Raw genomic sequence first — 17482 nt, 5'->3', positions numbered from 1 at the left:
GCGATGCTCTGCAGGTAGCTGGGACACCTGGGGATGCTCTGCTAGTTCTCGGTGCACATGGGTTATGCGATGCTCTGCAGGTAGCTGGGACACCTGGGGATGCTCTGCTACTTCTCGGTGCACATGGGTTATGCGATGCTCTGCAGGTAGCTGGGACACCTGGGGATGCTCTGCTAGTTCTTGGTGCACATGGGTTATGCGATGCTCTGCTGGTAGCTGGGACACCTGGGAATGCTCTGCTAGTTCTCGGTGCACATGGGTTATGCGATGCTCTGCAGGTAGCTGAGACACCTGGGGATGCTCTGCTAGTTCTCAGTGCACATGGGTTATGCGATGCTCTGCAGGTAGCTGGACACCTGGGGATGCTCTGCTAGTTCTCGGTGCACATGGGTTATGCGATGCTCTGCAGGTAGCTGGGACACCTGGGGATGCTATGCAGGTTGAATGATGTGCACCAAACTCTTGATAAGGGCCCTTAGTGGCGGCCCGTCTCTGTGGCCCCCATATCTATCTAATATCCATGTATGTATCTATATATATAAAGCTGAAAGCACTCACTGACTCACTCACTCACTCACTCACTCACTCACTGACTGACTCGCCAAAAGTTCTCCAACTTCCCGATGTCGTAGAAACATGAAATTTGGCGAAAGCATAGATTATCTCCAAAATAGGAAAAGAAATTGGGTCCCAACTCGATTATTCAATTCTAGCGCAAAAGAATTGGCATCGAAATTTTACGTACATAATCTAAATCACTCACTTCCCAATGTCATAGAAACGTGAAATTTGGCACGAGCATTGAATATGTCATAAGTAGGAAAAGCTAATGGGTGCCAACTCGATTATTCAATTCTATGCGCAAAAGAATTAGCGTCCAAATTTTACGTGCGGAATGTAATTTTCTCACTTTCCGGTGTCATAGAAACTTGAAATTTGGCACGAGCATTGATTATGTCATAAATAGGAAAAGCTAATGGGTCCCAACTCCATTATTCAATTCTAAGCGCAAAAAAATTAGCGTCCACATTTTACGTATGGAATCTAATTCTCTCACTTCCTGATGTCATTTTATATGAAGGAACCGTCACATGGTTACCTCCCCGTGGTGTTTCCTGGGTAACGCAGAGAACTATGCAAAATGGTGAACATATGTTTTTCCTCTGTATCTCTAAAGTAACCACGACTTCATAAGATTTTCCGTGTGAACACCAGATAAACACCAGTACCAAATGAACTCGGGCGAAGCCGGGCCTATCAGCTAGTCTATCTATCTATCTATCTATCTATCTATCTATCTATCTATCTATCTATCTATCTATCTATCTATCTATCTATCTATCTATCTATCTATCTATCTCATAGAGAAATCATAGAATGGTAGAGTTGGAAGGGTCCTCCATGGTTATCGGGACCTCCGGGGTCATCAGGTCCTCTGGGGTCATCGGGTCCAACCCCCTGCTCAGTGCAGGATCACTAAATCATCCCAGATGTCTGTCCGGCCTCTGGTAATGACCTCAGGTGATCTAGACTCTAGGCTTCTCTTAATACATCCCAGAATTGTATTTGCCTTTTTGGCTGCTGCATCACATTGTTGACTCATGTTCAGTCTATGATCTATTAGTATACCCAGGTCTTTTTCACATGTGCTGCTGCTTAGCCCAATTCCTCCCATTCTGTATGCGCTTTCTTCATTTTCCTTGCCCAGATGTAGGACTTTGCATTTCTCCTGGTTAAATACCAGATAGCTAGATGGATACATAGGACATAGATAGGTGATAGATAGATAGATAAATAGGTATGGGGCTGATAGGCAGACAGACATGATATGAGATAGATAGATAGGAGATAGATAGGAGATAATAGATAGGAGATAGATAATAGATACATATGGCAGAGATAGATAGATGTGGGATAAATATGGGATAGATGGATATGAGATAGATGGATAGGAGGTAGAGAGGAGATAGATAGATATGAGATAGAGAGATAGACAATAGATAGATATGAGATAGATAAGAGATAGATAGGAGATAGATAGATAATAGATGGATATGACAAAGATAGATAGATAGATGTGGGATAAATAGATAGATAGATATGAGATAGATAAGAGATAGATAGATAGAGAGATAGATAGAGGATAATAGATAGGAGATAGATAATAGATGGATATGACAAAGATAGATAGATAGATAGATGTGGGATAAATAGATAGATATGGGATAGAGAGAGAGGAGATAGATAATAGATAGATTGATAAGAGATAGATAGACAGATAGATAGATAGATATGAGATAGATAGAGGAGATAAATAGATAATAGATAGGAGATAGAGAGATAGACAATAGATAGATAGGAGATAGAGAGATAGACAATAGATAGATAGGAGATAGATAATAGATGGATATGAGATAGATAGATATGGGATAGATGTGAAATAAATAGATAGATATGAGATAGATAAATAGATAGATAGGAGATCGATAGATAGATATGGGATAGTTAGGAGATAGATAATAGATGGATATGACATAGATGGATAGATAGATAGATAGATGTGGGATGGATGTGAGATAAATAGATAGATAATAGATAGATAGATAGATAGATAGGAGATAGATAATAGATTGATAGGAGATAGATAGATAGACAGACTGATAGATAGATATGAGATAGACATACAGATAGATAGATAGGAGATAGATAGAGAGGAGATAGATAATAGATAGGAGATAGGTAGGGGATAGATATGAGATAGAGAGATAGACAATAGATAGATATGAGATAGATAATAGATAGATATGAGGTAGATGGATATGAGATAGATAGATGGATATGAGAGAGATAGATAGATAGATGGATATGAGAGAGATAGATAGATGGATATGACATAGATAGATATGGGATAGATGTGAAATAAATAGATATGAGATAGATAAATAGACAGATAGATATGAGATAGATAGATAGATAGAGAGATAGAAGATAGATAATAGATATGAGATAGATGGATATGAGATAGATATGAGATAGATAAATAGACAGATAGATATGAGATAGATAGATAGATAGAGAGATAGAAGATAGATAATAGATATGAGATAGATGGATATGAGATAGATATGAGATAGATATGACATAGATATGAGATAGATAGATATGGGATAGATGTGAGATAGATAGATAATAGATATGAGATAGATAGACAGATAGATATGAGATAGATAGATTGATAGGAAATAGATGATTGATAGGAGATAGATAGATAATAGATAGATAGGAGATAGACAGATAGATAGATATGAGATAGATGGATTGATAGGAGATAAATAGATAATAGATAGATAGCAGATAGATAGATAAGTGATAGATATGAGGTAGATAGATATTAGATAGATAGATACGAGATAGATATGTGATAGATAGATAGGAGATAGATAGATAATAGATAGGAGATAGATAGATAGATAGGAGAAAGATAGACAGGGGATAGATAGACAGGGGATAGATAGATAAATAGGAGATAGATAGAAAATAGGAGATAGACTGATAAATAGATTGGAGATAGATAGATAGATAGATAGATAGGAGATAGATAGATAGATAGGAGATACATAGATATGAGATAGATATATAGATAGATAGGAGATAGATATGAGATAGATTGATAGATATGAGATAGTTAGAGAGATAGATGGATAGATAGAGAGGAGATAGATAGATAGATAGGAGAAAGATAGATAGGAGAAAGATAATAGATAGATAGATAGATATGGGATAGATGTGAGATAAATAGATAGATATGAGATAGATAGATAGATAGATATGGGATAGATGTGAGATAAATAGATAGATATGGGATAGATAGATAGATATGAGATAGATAGATTGATAGGAGATAGATAGATAATAGATATGAGATAGATAGACAGATAGATATGAGATAGATTGATAGGAAATAGATAGAGAGATAGGAGACAGATAGATAGATATCAGTTAGATAGATATGAGATGGATAGACATGAGATGGATAGACATGAGATGGATAGATATGAGATGGATAGATATGAGATGGATAGATATGAGATGGATAGATATGAGATGGATAGATATGAGATGGATAGATAGGGGATAGATAGATAGATGATAGATAGATAGATATGAGATGGATAGGGGATAGATAGATAGATAGGAGATAGATAGATAATAGATAGATAGATAGATAGATAGATAGATAGGAGATAGATATATAATAGATAGATAGATATGAGATAGATAGATAATAGATAGATAGGAGATGGATAGATATGAGATAGAAATGAGATAGATAGATAGGAGATAGATAGATATGAGATAGATAGATAGCAGATAGATAGATAGATAGATAGATAGGAGAGAGATAGATAGATATGAGATAGATAGGAGATAGATAGATATGAGATAGATAGATAGGGGATAGATAGATAGATAATAGATAGATAGATGATAGATATGAGATGGATAGATATGAGATGGATAGGGGATAGATAGATAGATAGATAGGAGATAGATAGATAATAGATAGATAGATATGAGATAGATAGATAATAGATAGATAGGAGATGGATAGATATGAGATAGAAATGAGATAGATAGATAGCAGATAGATAGATATGAGATAGCTATTAGATAGAGAGATATTAGATAGAGAGTAGAGATGAGCGAACGTACTCGGTAAGGGCGATTTCGCAATCGAGTACCGCGATTTTCGAGTACTTCACTACTCGGGTGAAAAGTACTCAGGGGCGCTGTGGGTGAGCAGGGGGTTGCAGCGGGGAGTGGGGGGGAGAGGGAGAGAGAGAGGGCTCCCTCCTGTTCCCCGCTGCTACCCCCCACTCCCCTCTGCAACCGCCCACCCCACAGCGCACCCGAGTACTTTTCACCCGAGTAGTGAAGTACTCGAAAATCGCGGTGCTCGATTGCGAAATCGCCCTTACCGAGCACGTTCGCTCATCTCTAATAGAGAGATAGGAGATAGACAGGAGACAGATAATAGATAGATATGAGATAGATAGATAGATAGGAGATAGATAGATAGATAAATAGATAGGAGATAGATAAATAGATAGGAGATAGATAGATAGATAGATAGGAGATAGATAGAGAGATAGGAGATAGATAGATAGGAGATAGATGGATAGATAAATAGATAGGAGATAGATAAATAGATAGGAGATAGATATGAGATAGATAGATGGATTGGAGATAGATAGATAGATATGAGATAGATAGAGAGATAGGAGATAGATAGATAGATAGATAGATAGATAGGAGATAGATGGATAGATAAATAGATAGGAGATAGATAAATAGATAGGAGATAGATATGAGATAGATAGATTGATTGGAGATAGATAGATAGGAGATAGATAGATAGATAGGAGATAGATAGATAGATAGGAGATAAATAGATAGGAGATAGATAGATAGATAGGAGATAGAGAGATAGGAGATAGATAGATAGATAATAGATAGATATGAGATAGATAGATATGTAATAGATAGATATTAGATAGATAGATAGATAGATAGATATGAGATAGATAGAGAGATAGGAGATAGATAGATAGATAATAGATAGATATGAGATAGATAGATAGATAGATATGAGATAGATAGGAGATAGATAGATATGAGATAGAGAGATATTAGATAGAGAGATAGCAGATAGATAGATCAATAGATATCAGATAGATAGATATGAGATGGATAGATATGAGATGGATAGATATGAGATGGATAGATATGAGATGGAGAGATATGAGATGGAGAGATATTAGATGGAGAGATATTAGATAGAGAGATAGGAGATAGATAGATAGGAGAGAGATAGATAGGAGATAGATAGATAATAGATAGATATGAGATGGATAGATATGAGATAGATAGGTAGATATGAGATAGATAGGAGATAGATAGATATCAGATAGATAGATTGATAGATATTAGATAGATAGATATAAGATGGATAGATATGAGATGGATAGATATGAGATGGAGATATAGGAGATAGATCGATAGATAAATAGATAGATAGATAGATAGGAGATAGATATCTAATAGATAGATATGAGATAGATAGATAGGAGATAGATATGAGATACATAGATATGAGATAGACAGATAGATATCAGATAGATAGGTAGATCGATAGATAGATATCAGATAGATAGATAGATATCAGATAGATAGATAGATAGATATCAGATAGATAGATAGATATGAGATGGATAGATATGAGATGGATAGATAGGAGATAGATAGATAGGAGAGAGATAGAGAGATATTAGATAGATAGATAGGAGATAGAGAGATATTAGATAGAGAAATAGGAGATAAATAGATAGATAGATAATGGATAGATAATGGATAGATATGAGATAGATAGATAGGGGATAGATAGATAGATAATAGATAGATAGATGATAGATATGAGATGGATAGATATGAGATGGATAGGGGATAGATAGATAGATAGGAGATAGATAGATAATAGATAGATAGATAGATAGATAGGAGATAGATATAAGATAGATAGATAGATAGATAGATAGATAGGAGATAGATAGATAGGTAGATAGATATATGATAGATAGACAGATATGAGATAGATAGATAGATAGATAATAGATAGATATGAGATAGATAGATTGATAGGAAATAGGTAGAGAGATATTAGATAGAGAGATAGGAGACAGATAGATAGATATCAGTTAGATAGATAGATATGAGATGGATAGACATGAGATGGATAGACATGAGAATAGATAGACATGAGATGGATAGATATGAGATGGATAGATATGAGATGGATAGATATGAGATGGATAGATAGGAGATAGATAGATAGGAGAGAGATAGAGAGATATTAGATAGATAGATAGGAGATAGAGAGATATTAGATAGAGAGATAGGAGATAGATAGATAGATAATGGATAGATATGAGATAGATAGATAGGGGATAGATAGATAGATAATAGATAGATAGATGATAGATATGAGATGGATAGATATGAGATGGATAGGGGATAGATAGATAGATAGGAGATAGATAGATAATAGATAGATAGATATGAGATAGATAGATAATAGATAGATAGGAGATAGATAGATAATAGATAGATAGATATGAGATAGATAGATAATAGATAGATAGGAGATGGATAGATATGAGATAGAAATGAGATAGATAGATAGCAGATAGATATGAGATAGCTATTAGATAGAGAGATATTAGATAGAGAGTAGAGATGAGCGAACGTACTCGGTAAGGGCGATTTCGCAATCGAGTACCGCGATTTTCGAGTACTTCACTACTCGGGTGAAAAGTACTCAGGGGCGCTGTGGGTGAGCAGGGGGTTGCAGCGGGGAGTGGGGGGGAGAGGGAGAGAGAGAGGGCTCCCTCCTGTTCCCCGCTGCTACCCCCCACTCCCCTCTGCAACCGCCCACCCCACAGCGCACCCGAGTACTTTTCACCCGAGTAGTGAAGTACTCGAAAATCGCGGTGCTCGATTGCGAAATCGCCCTTACCGAGCACGTTCGTTCATCTCTAATAGAGTGATAGGAGATAGACAGGAGATAGATAATAGATAGATATGAGATGGATAGATATGAGATAGATAGATAGATAAATAGATAGGAGATAGATATGAGATAGATAGATTGATTGGAGATAGATATGAGATAGAGAGATAGGAGATAGATAGGTAGATATGAGATAGATAGGAGATAGATATATATCAGATAGATAGATCGATAGATATCAGATAGATAGATAGATATCAGATAGATAGATATAAGATGGATAGATATGAGATGGATAGATATGAGATGGATAGATATGAGATGGATAGATATGAGATAGATAGGTAGATATGAGATAGATAGGTAGATATGAGATAGATAGGAGATAGATAGATATCAGATAGATAGATAGATATCAGATAGATAGATGGATAGATATCAGATAGATAGATGGATAGATATGAGATGGATAGATATGAGATGGAGACATAGGAGATAGATAGATAGATAGATAGATAGATATCTAATAGATAGATAGGAGATAGATAGATATGAGATAGATATGAGATACATAGATATGAGATAGATAGATAGATTGATATCAGATAGATAGGTAGATCGATAGATAGATATCAGATAGATAGATAGATAGATATCAGATGGATAGATATGAGATAGAGAGATAGGAGATAGATAGATAGATATCATATAGATAGATAGGAGAGAGATAGATAGATAATAGATAGATATGAGATAGATAGATATGAGATAGATAGGAGATAGATAGGAGATAGATAGATATGAGATAGATAGATAGGAGATAGATAGATATTAGATAGATAGATATGGGATAGATAGATATGAGATAGATAGATAGATATGAGATAGATAGATAGGAGATAGATATAAGATAGATAGATAGATAGATAGGAGATAGATAGATAGGTAGATAGATATATGATAGATAGACAGATATGAGATAGATAGATAGATAATAGATAGATATGAGATAGATAGATAGCAGATAGATATGAGATAGATATTAGATAGAGAGATATTAGATAGAGAGATAGGAGATAGATAATTGATAGATATGAGATGGAGAGATATTAGATAGAGAGATAGGAGATAGATAGAGAGATAGATCAATAGATATCAGATAGATAGATATGAGATAGAGAGATATATATCAGATAGATAGATAGGAGAGAGATAGATAGATAATAGATAGATATGAGATGGATAGATATGAGATAGATAGATAGATAGATAGGTAGATATGAGATAGATAGGAGATAGATAGGAGATAGATAGATATCAGATAGATGGATAGATATGAGATGGATAGATAGATATGAGATGGATAAATAGATATGTGATGGATAGATATGTGATGGATAGATATGAGATGGATAGATATGAGATAGAGAGATAGGAGATAGATAGATAATAGATAGATATGAGATGGATAGATAGATTGATATGAGATAGATAGATATGAGATAGATAGATAGGAGATAGATATGAGATACATAGATATGAGATAGATATCAGATAGGTAGATCGATAGATAGATATCAGATAGATAGATAGATATGAGATGGATAGATATGAGATGGATAGATATAAGATGGATAGATATGAGATGGATAGATATGAGATGGAGAGATAGGAGATAGATATATAGGAGATAGATAGATATCTAATAGATAGATATGAGATAGATATGAGATAGATAGGAGATAGATATGAGATACATAGATATGAGATAGATAGAAGATAGATAGATATCAGATAGATAGGTAGATCGATAGATAGATATCAGATAGATAGATAGATAGATAGATATCAGATAGATAGATAGATATCAGATAGATAGATAGATATGAGATGGATAGATATGAGATAGGAGATAGATAGATATCATATAGATAGATAGGAGAGAGATAGATAGATAATAGATAGATATCAGATAGATAGATAGATATGAGATAGATAGGAGATAGATAGATATGAGATAGATAGATAGGAGAGAGATATAAGATAGATAGATAGGAGAGAGATAGATAGATAGGAGATAGATAAATATGAGATAGATAAATATGAGATAGATATGAGATAGATAGATAGGAGATAGATAGATATTAGATAGATAGATATGGGATAGATAGATATGAGATAGATAGATAGGAGATAGATATAAGATAGATAGATAGGAGATAGATAGATAGATATGAGATAGGTAGATAGATATATGATAGATAGACAGATATGAGATAGATAGATAATAGATAGATATGAGATAGATAGATAGCAGATAGATAGATATGAGATAGATATTAGATAGAGAGATATTAGATAGAGAGATAGGAGATAGATAATAGATATATATGAGATGGAGAGATATTAGATAGAGAGATAGGAGATAGATAGAGAGATAGATCAATAGATATCAGATAGATATGAGATAGAGAGATAGATATCAGATAGATAGATAGGAGAGAGCTAGATAGATAATAGATAGATATGAGATGGATAGATATGAGATAGATAGATATGAGATAGATAGGTAGATATGAGATAGATAGATAGGAGATAGATAGATATCAGATAGATGGATAGTTATGAGATGGATAGATAGATATGTGATGGATAGATATGAGATGGATAGATATGAGATAGAGAGATAGGAGATAGATAGATAATAGATAGATATGAGATGGATAGATAGATTGATATGAGATAGATAGATATGAGATAGATAGATAGGAGATAGATATGAGATACATAGATATGAGATAGATATCAGATAGGTAGATCGATAGATAGATATCAGATAGATAGATAGATATGAGATGGATAGATATGAGATGGATAGATATAAGATGGATAGATATGAGATGGATAGATATGAGATGGAGAGATAGGAGATAGATATATAGGAGATAGATAGATATCTAATAGATAGATATGAGATAGATATGAGATAGATAGGAGATAGATATGAGATACATAGATATGAGATAGATAGAAGATAGATAGATATCAGATAGATAGGTAGATCGATAGATAGATATCAGATAGATAGATAGATAGATAGATATCAGATAGATAGATAGATATCAGATAGATAGATAGATATGAGATGGATAGATATGAGATAGGAGATAGATAGATATCATATAGATAGATAGGAGAGAGATAGATAGATAATAGATAGATATCAGATAGATAGATAGATATGAGATAGATAGGAGATAGATAGATATGAGATAGATAGATAGATAGATAGATATGAGATAGATAGGAGATAGATAGATATGAGATGGATAGATATGAGATAGGAGATAGATAGATATCATATAGATAGATAGGAGAGAGATAGATAGATAATAGATAGATATCAGATAGATAGATAGATATGAGATAGATAGGAGATAGATAGATATGAGATAGATAGATAGGAGAGAGATATAAGATAGATAGATAGGAGAGAGATAGATAGATAGGAGATAGATAAATATGAGATAGATAAATATGAGATAGATATGAGATAGATAGATAGGAGATAGATAGATATTAGATAGATAGATATGGGATAGATAGATATGAGATAGATAGATAGGAGATAGATATAAGATAGATAGATAGGAGATAGATAGATAGATATGAGATAGGTAGATAGATATATGATAGATAGACAGATATGAGATAGATAGATAATAGATAGATATGAGATAGATAGATAGCAGATAGATAGATATGAGATAGATATTAGATAGAGAGATATTAGATAGAGAGATAGGAGATAGATAATAGATATATATGAGATGGAGAGATATTAGATAGAGAGATAGGAGATAGATAGAGAGATAGATCAATAGATATCAGATAGATATGAGATAGAGAGATAGATATCAGATAGATAGATAGGAGAGAGCTAGATAGATAATAGATAGATATGAGATGGATAGATATGAGATAGATAGATATGAGATAGATAGGTAGATATGAGATAGATAGATAGGAGATAGATAGATATCAGATAGATGGATAGTTATGAGATGGATAGATAGATATGTGATGGATAGATAGGAGATAGATAGATAGATATGAGATAGATAGATAGGAGATAGATAGATATGAGATAGATAGATAAATAGATATGAGATAGATAGGAGATAGATAGATATGAGATACATAGATATGAGATAGATAGATAGATAGACAGATAGGAGATAGATAGATAGGAGATAGATAGATAGGAGATAGATAGATAGATAATAGATAGGAGATAGATAGATAGATAGATATGAGATAGATAGATAGATAGGAGATAGATAGATAGGAGATAGATAATAGATAGGAGATAGATATGAGATAGATAGATAGGAGATAGATAGATAGATAGGAGATAGATATAAGATAGATAGATAGATCGGAGATAGACAGATAGATAGATAGATAGATAGATAGATAGATATGAGATACATAGATATGAGATAGATAGGAGATAGATAGATATCAGATAGATAGGTAGATCAATAGATAGATATTAGATAGATAGATAGATATCAGATAGATAGATAGATATGAGATGGATAGATATGAGATGGATAGATATGAGATGGATAGATATGAGATAGAGAGATAGGAGATAGATAGATATCATATAGATAGATAGGAGAGAGATAGATAGATAATAGATAGATAGATAGATATGAGATAGATAGATAGGAGATAGATAGATAGATAGATATGAGATAGATAGATAGGAGATAGATTGATAGATAGTTATGAGATAGATAGGAGATAGATAGATAGATATGAGATAGATATGAGATAGATAGGAGATAGATAGATAGATATGAGATAGATAGATATGAGATAGATAGATAGATAGATAGGAGATAGATATGAGATAGATAGATAGATAGGAGATAGATAGATAGATAGATATGAGATAGATAGATAGATAGGAGATAGATAGATAGATAATAGATAGGAGATAGATAGATAGATAGATAGGAGATAGATATGAGATAGATAGATAGATAGATAGATAGGAGATAGATAGATAATAGATAGGAGATAGATAGATAGATAGATATATAGATAGATAGATAGATAGATAGGAGATAGATAGATAGATAATAGATAGGAGATAGATAGGAGATAGATAGATAGATATATAGATAGATAGATAGATAGGAGATAGATAGATAGATAATAGATAGGAGATAGATAGGAGATAGATAGGAGATAGATAGGAGATAGATAAATAGATAATAGATAGGAGATAGATAGATATGAGATAGATAGATAGATAGATAGGAGATAGATAGATAATAGATAGATAGATAGATAATAGATAGGAGATAGATAGATAGGAGATAGATGTGAGATAGATAGATAGGAGATAGATAGATAGATAATAGATAGGAGATAGATAGATAGGAGATAGATAGATAGATAGATAGGAGATAGATATGAGATAGATAGATAATAGATAGGAGATAGATAGATAGATAGATAGGAGAGAGATAGACAGATATGAGATAGATAGATAGATAGATAGGAGATAGATATATGCTCTTTTTATCTCCCCATCTTCTGTAATGTGTTCCCCTTTATTCTTGGAGCTTTTCTCGCACTCCGGCAGCTCTCTGTAGTATTCGGGATCTTTCGCTCCTTCTCTCCTCCTGCAATTATCTGCCATGAATTAATTTCCTGATGTTTGGAGATGTCACTTTCATCACCTAATGAATTCATTCAGCCTGCGGCAATGTCAGGCAGCGCTCTCCGCGAGCACCTGTCACACATCGTGGGGGCGTCCACCGCCAGCGAGGGGGCGCCGACATGTCGCGTCTTATCACTCTGCTAATCTACTCGATTAGAATCCGAAAAGCTAAGCTCCACCCACTGCACAGCTGGACCCGCCCATTCTTATTTATAACATATGCCCTATTTTTACAGGCTCCACCCTATTTTGGGAGCTGATGACCTATTTAGGTGAGGCTAAAATTGTATTAACTAGAGATGAAGTCGCACTGCAGGATTCTACATGTTTATGTTATTACCTGCAAACTGCCAGCGATTCGTGTCGCTGCAGACGGCGAATCTTATTACGGTCGTGGGGCGGACAGGAAGTACCCCGACTCCTCCCCCCTCCCACCCTCGTGTAATTGGAAAAGCCCCATAAGGCCGCATCTACCCCGGTGACTGCGATGTCCATAAACCCAGACATAAATACAGACACGCCGGTATGTGTGAGCCTCATATGCAAATGTCGCAAGTTTCATGTGATGCGATTATTAACTCGCCCATAGGAAGGAATCAGATGATTTTCTGCTATATTGCAAAAAAAAAAAAAATGGGATTTTCTGCAAAGTTTCCGTCTGGCAGCGTCCGTCAGAGGAAAAACGTCTGCGCAAATGAACCCATTGGAAACATGGGGTTAATCGATCGCGGACGTTCTGTGCATCGCGCAACTGCACAGAAATCGTGTGATTTCCTGTGAAAATACAGCCAAAGCCCGGCACTAGCTGCGTGCGGTGTGCATCCGTATCGCAATGCGTGCGTGCAACGTGCCCTTACGAGAAAAACGCGTTGCAGTGCGGGTGGAAACGGCACATTGTGTCATTCGGGGCAATGTAAAAATCGTATCCTGCTTGTGCGGAACTGATAAGTACGTGCGAAGTCCTGCCAGCGCGATAGTTAACTGCCCGCAGCGAAGAATGGCGGAATTATATGCGATGCCGCAGAAAAAAACGACATTGTGCAGTTCTTGCGCCAGGAAACCGCTTGTCTATAAAGCCAGGGAGCTTCAGTTTTCATGTACGCTCCGTGCGTCCGGCAAAACTCGCATGAGAAAACCACCCGTTTATAGACGGCCGGGGGACGGTTCTCCATCACTTCCAAGATGGCTGCCAGAAGCCGTGAGGTTAGCAGGTGAGGTACGGCGCCCGCTCGTTAATATTTGTGTGCTTCAGTTTGCATTGTGAAACTGTCTTCACTGGCCCAGGTGTCACTTTAGTAAAGCAAGCGGAGATATAGCGCCAAAACAAAGCCAGCTGCTAACAAACCATTAACCGAGCTCTCCACCGCGTGGAACGCCGCCTATAAATATCCGCCGGCGTCTCGGCTTTCATCTCCCTCCTGGCTCTTTGTAGCGGCCGGACGCTTTGAACCCGCCGCTCTGCCTCCCAGAACGCTTTGTGGTTTCCTGAGCTCCTCGCTGGGGATATTTTCCTGCAGGTTTCATCCAGATTTCAGGGCTTTATTAGATGCTATATCTGCGCTTCCACGGTTATCGCATGGCTCCCCGCCGCCCCCGGCTCTCAGCGGCTCCTTCACAGACCTGAGGGCGAAGCATGAAAGGGCGCAACCGGGAAGGAGATGCGTTATTGTCGGGGAAGAAGATGATGTGGAGATGGTTGGTAACACGCTTCTGGCAGATAGATCCGGTTCTACAGAGTGTCATCGGCCCCCGAGGGCCATGTTCTGCCGGAGACAGATGATGAGTGACAGGATATCATACAGAAGGGATGAGGACTACGGTCATTATTATAGTCGGGGGGTGCAGAGGATGAGTGATGATCAGAACGTTGAGGGACCATACTGTACATCACACACTTTCTCTATGTGAGTCTCACCAGACAGAACGGGGTGATGCCTGGGCCACAGAAAAGTAGCCCGCCTCTGACAATACTGCAGCAGGAAGAACAAGCAAGCGCTTTCTGCAAAAGATTCTGCAAGTGCTCTCTATTCACTTCTATGCACCTCTTGGCTCATTGCAACGTTGGCTGATACTGCCTGCAGCTCTTCAACTGTAGTGCTGTGGATAATGTTGGTGAGGTTTTCCTTGAGCTCATCCAAGGTATGCAAGAACCTTCAGAAAGAATATGTAATTTAATATTCTGGCAATCTCTGGAGAGTCCTAGAGCGAAGCGATGGCCACCATATTTCATGGCGTGATTTTATCTAATTAGAGACACAAAACGCGGCATGGGAGAGATTACTAGTTTAGCAGATCTTCACCTCAGCCTCACAGGGATGGAAGAGGGCCCATTGGATCCCGATTCTGGAGATATAGTTCTATGCTGTCTACGCCCCACAGATGAGCCATAAGCCTGTAATTCTCCCGCGGTGGTCTGGGGGCACGCAGTTTGGGCCGCTGTGTACTCGCCTGAATGGAGGACTCCACTTCTCAGTATTTCCTGTGACCACTGGCTAATTTGTTAGTGAGGGAAAAGAAAAGCATAAAACGCTAGTAGCACATCCCAATGAATATTATTGAACCCGGCTGGGACAGAAAGGGTTAATGCAATAATATCATATCAGAGATATCCTACCCTCATAGCAGACAGGAGGAGTTGGGGACAAGAATATCACACTGCCACCTAATAATATGACAATCACAAGTGTCATAAGGGTGGGACACCGCTGTGAAGGGCCCTCCGCATCTCCTATGAACTGCGGCCTAGATAGACTCTCCAGTCAGGAGACAGCTGTGGCTATCAAGCAAATGTGCACAGCAGCTCAATGGAGGATGATAAGGGCCCTAATGCATCTCCTTCTCTGATCGAGGATGCTGATGGCACTTTATAGAGGATCCCCATTTACAGCTGAGCCCTAATGAGCCCCTTTCTCAAATGGACAGTGCTAACGGCATTTCACAAAGAATCCACACCTAGGCCTGGGACATAAAAGGTCCCCTCCTGAAATGCAGAATGCTGAGGGAACTTCACAATGAAACCCTATCTAGGGATTGGCCGGAAGAAATCCCCTTCTCTAATGGAAGAGACTAAGGATTCCCCAAACCAAGGACTGGGCCCTAATGTATCACATTCTCCAATGGAAAACATTAATTGCACTCCCCGTGTACGACAAACAAACTACTATAATACTGCCCCCTATGTACAAGAATATAACTACTATAATACTGCCCCCTGTGTACAAGAATATAGCTACTATAATACTGCCCCCTGTGTACAAGAATATAACTACTATTATACGGCCCCCTATGTACAAGAATATAACTACTATAATACTGCCCCCTATGTACAAGAATATAACTACTATAATACTGCCCCCTATGTACAAGAATATAACTACTATAATACTGCCCCCTGTGTACAAGAATATAACTACTATAATACTGCCCCCTGTGTACAAGAATATAACTACTATAATACGGCCCCCTATGTACAAGAATATAACTACTATAATACTGCCCCCTATGTACAAGAATATAACTACTATAATACTGCCTCCTATGTACAAGAATATAACTACTATAATACTGCCCCCTATAGAATATAACTACTATAATACTGCCCCCTATGTACAAGAATATAACTACTATAATACTGCCCCCTGTGTACAAGAATATAACTACTATAATACGGCCCCCTATGTACAAGAATATAACTACTATAATACGGCCCCCTATGTACAAGAATATAACTACTATAATACTGCCCCCTATGTACAAGAATATAACTACTATAATACTGCCTCCTATGTACAAGAATATAACTACTATAATACTGCCCCCTATAGAATATAACTACTATAATACTGCCCCCTATGTACAAGAATATAACTACTATAATACTGCTCCTATGTACAAGAATATGACTACTCTAATGCTGCCCCCTATGTACAAGAATATAACTACTATAATACTGCCCCCTATGTACAAGAATATGACTACTCTAATGCTGCCCCCTATGTACAAGAATATAACTACTATAAAACTGCCCCTATGTACAAGAATATAACTACTATAATACTGCCCCCTATGTACAAGAATATAACTACTATAATACTGCCCCCTATGTACAAGAATATAACTACTATAATACTGCCTCCTATGTACAAGAATATAACTACTATAATATGGCCCCCTAT

At 36.4% G+C, this 17482-nt stretch overlaps 1 protein-coding gene across 2 annotated transcripts in view; it reads left to right on the top strand.

Moving 5' to 3' along the window:
* LOC136579657 (caM kinase-like vesicle-associated protein) overlaps positions 1-17482 on the top strand; it is a 134622-nt gene that overhangs the window by 4124 nt on the left and 113016 nt on the right. The window contains exon 1 of one of the 2 annotated variants that reach the window (XM_066579702.1): positions 15352-15446. The exons of the other annotated variant lie outside the window; for it this stretch is intronic. The gene's annotated coding sequence lies outside the window, so the exon portion shown is untranslated. Of the gene's footprint in view, positions 1-15351; positions 15447-17482 lie in introns of those variants that run through there. 2 annotated transcript variants of the gene reach the window in all.

Source organism: Eleutherodactylus coqui, chromosome 10 (genome assembly GCF_035609145.1).
Source record: "Eleutherodactylus coqui strain aEleCoq1 chromosome 10, aEleCoq1.hap1, whole genome shotgun sequence".
Classification (NCBI taxonomy): Eukaryota; Metazoa; Chordata; class Amphibia; order Anura; family Eleutherodactylidae; genus Eleutherodactylus; species Eleutherodactylus coqui.
This window is presented reverse-complemented; position numbering and strand designations above follow the sequence as displayed.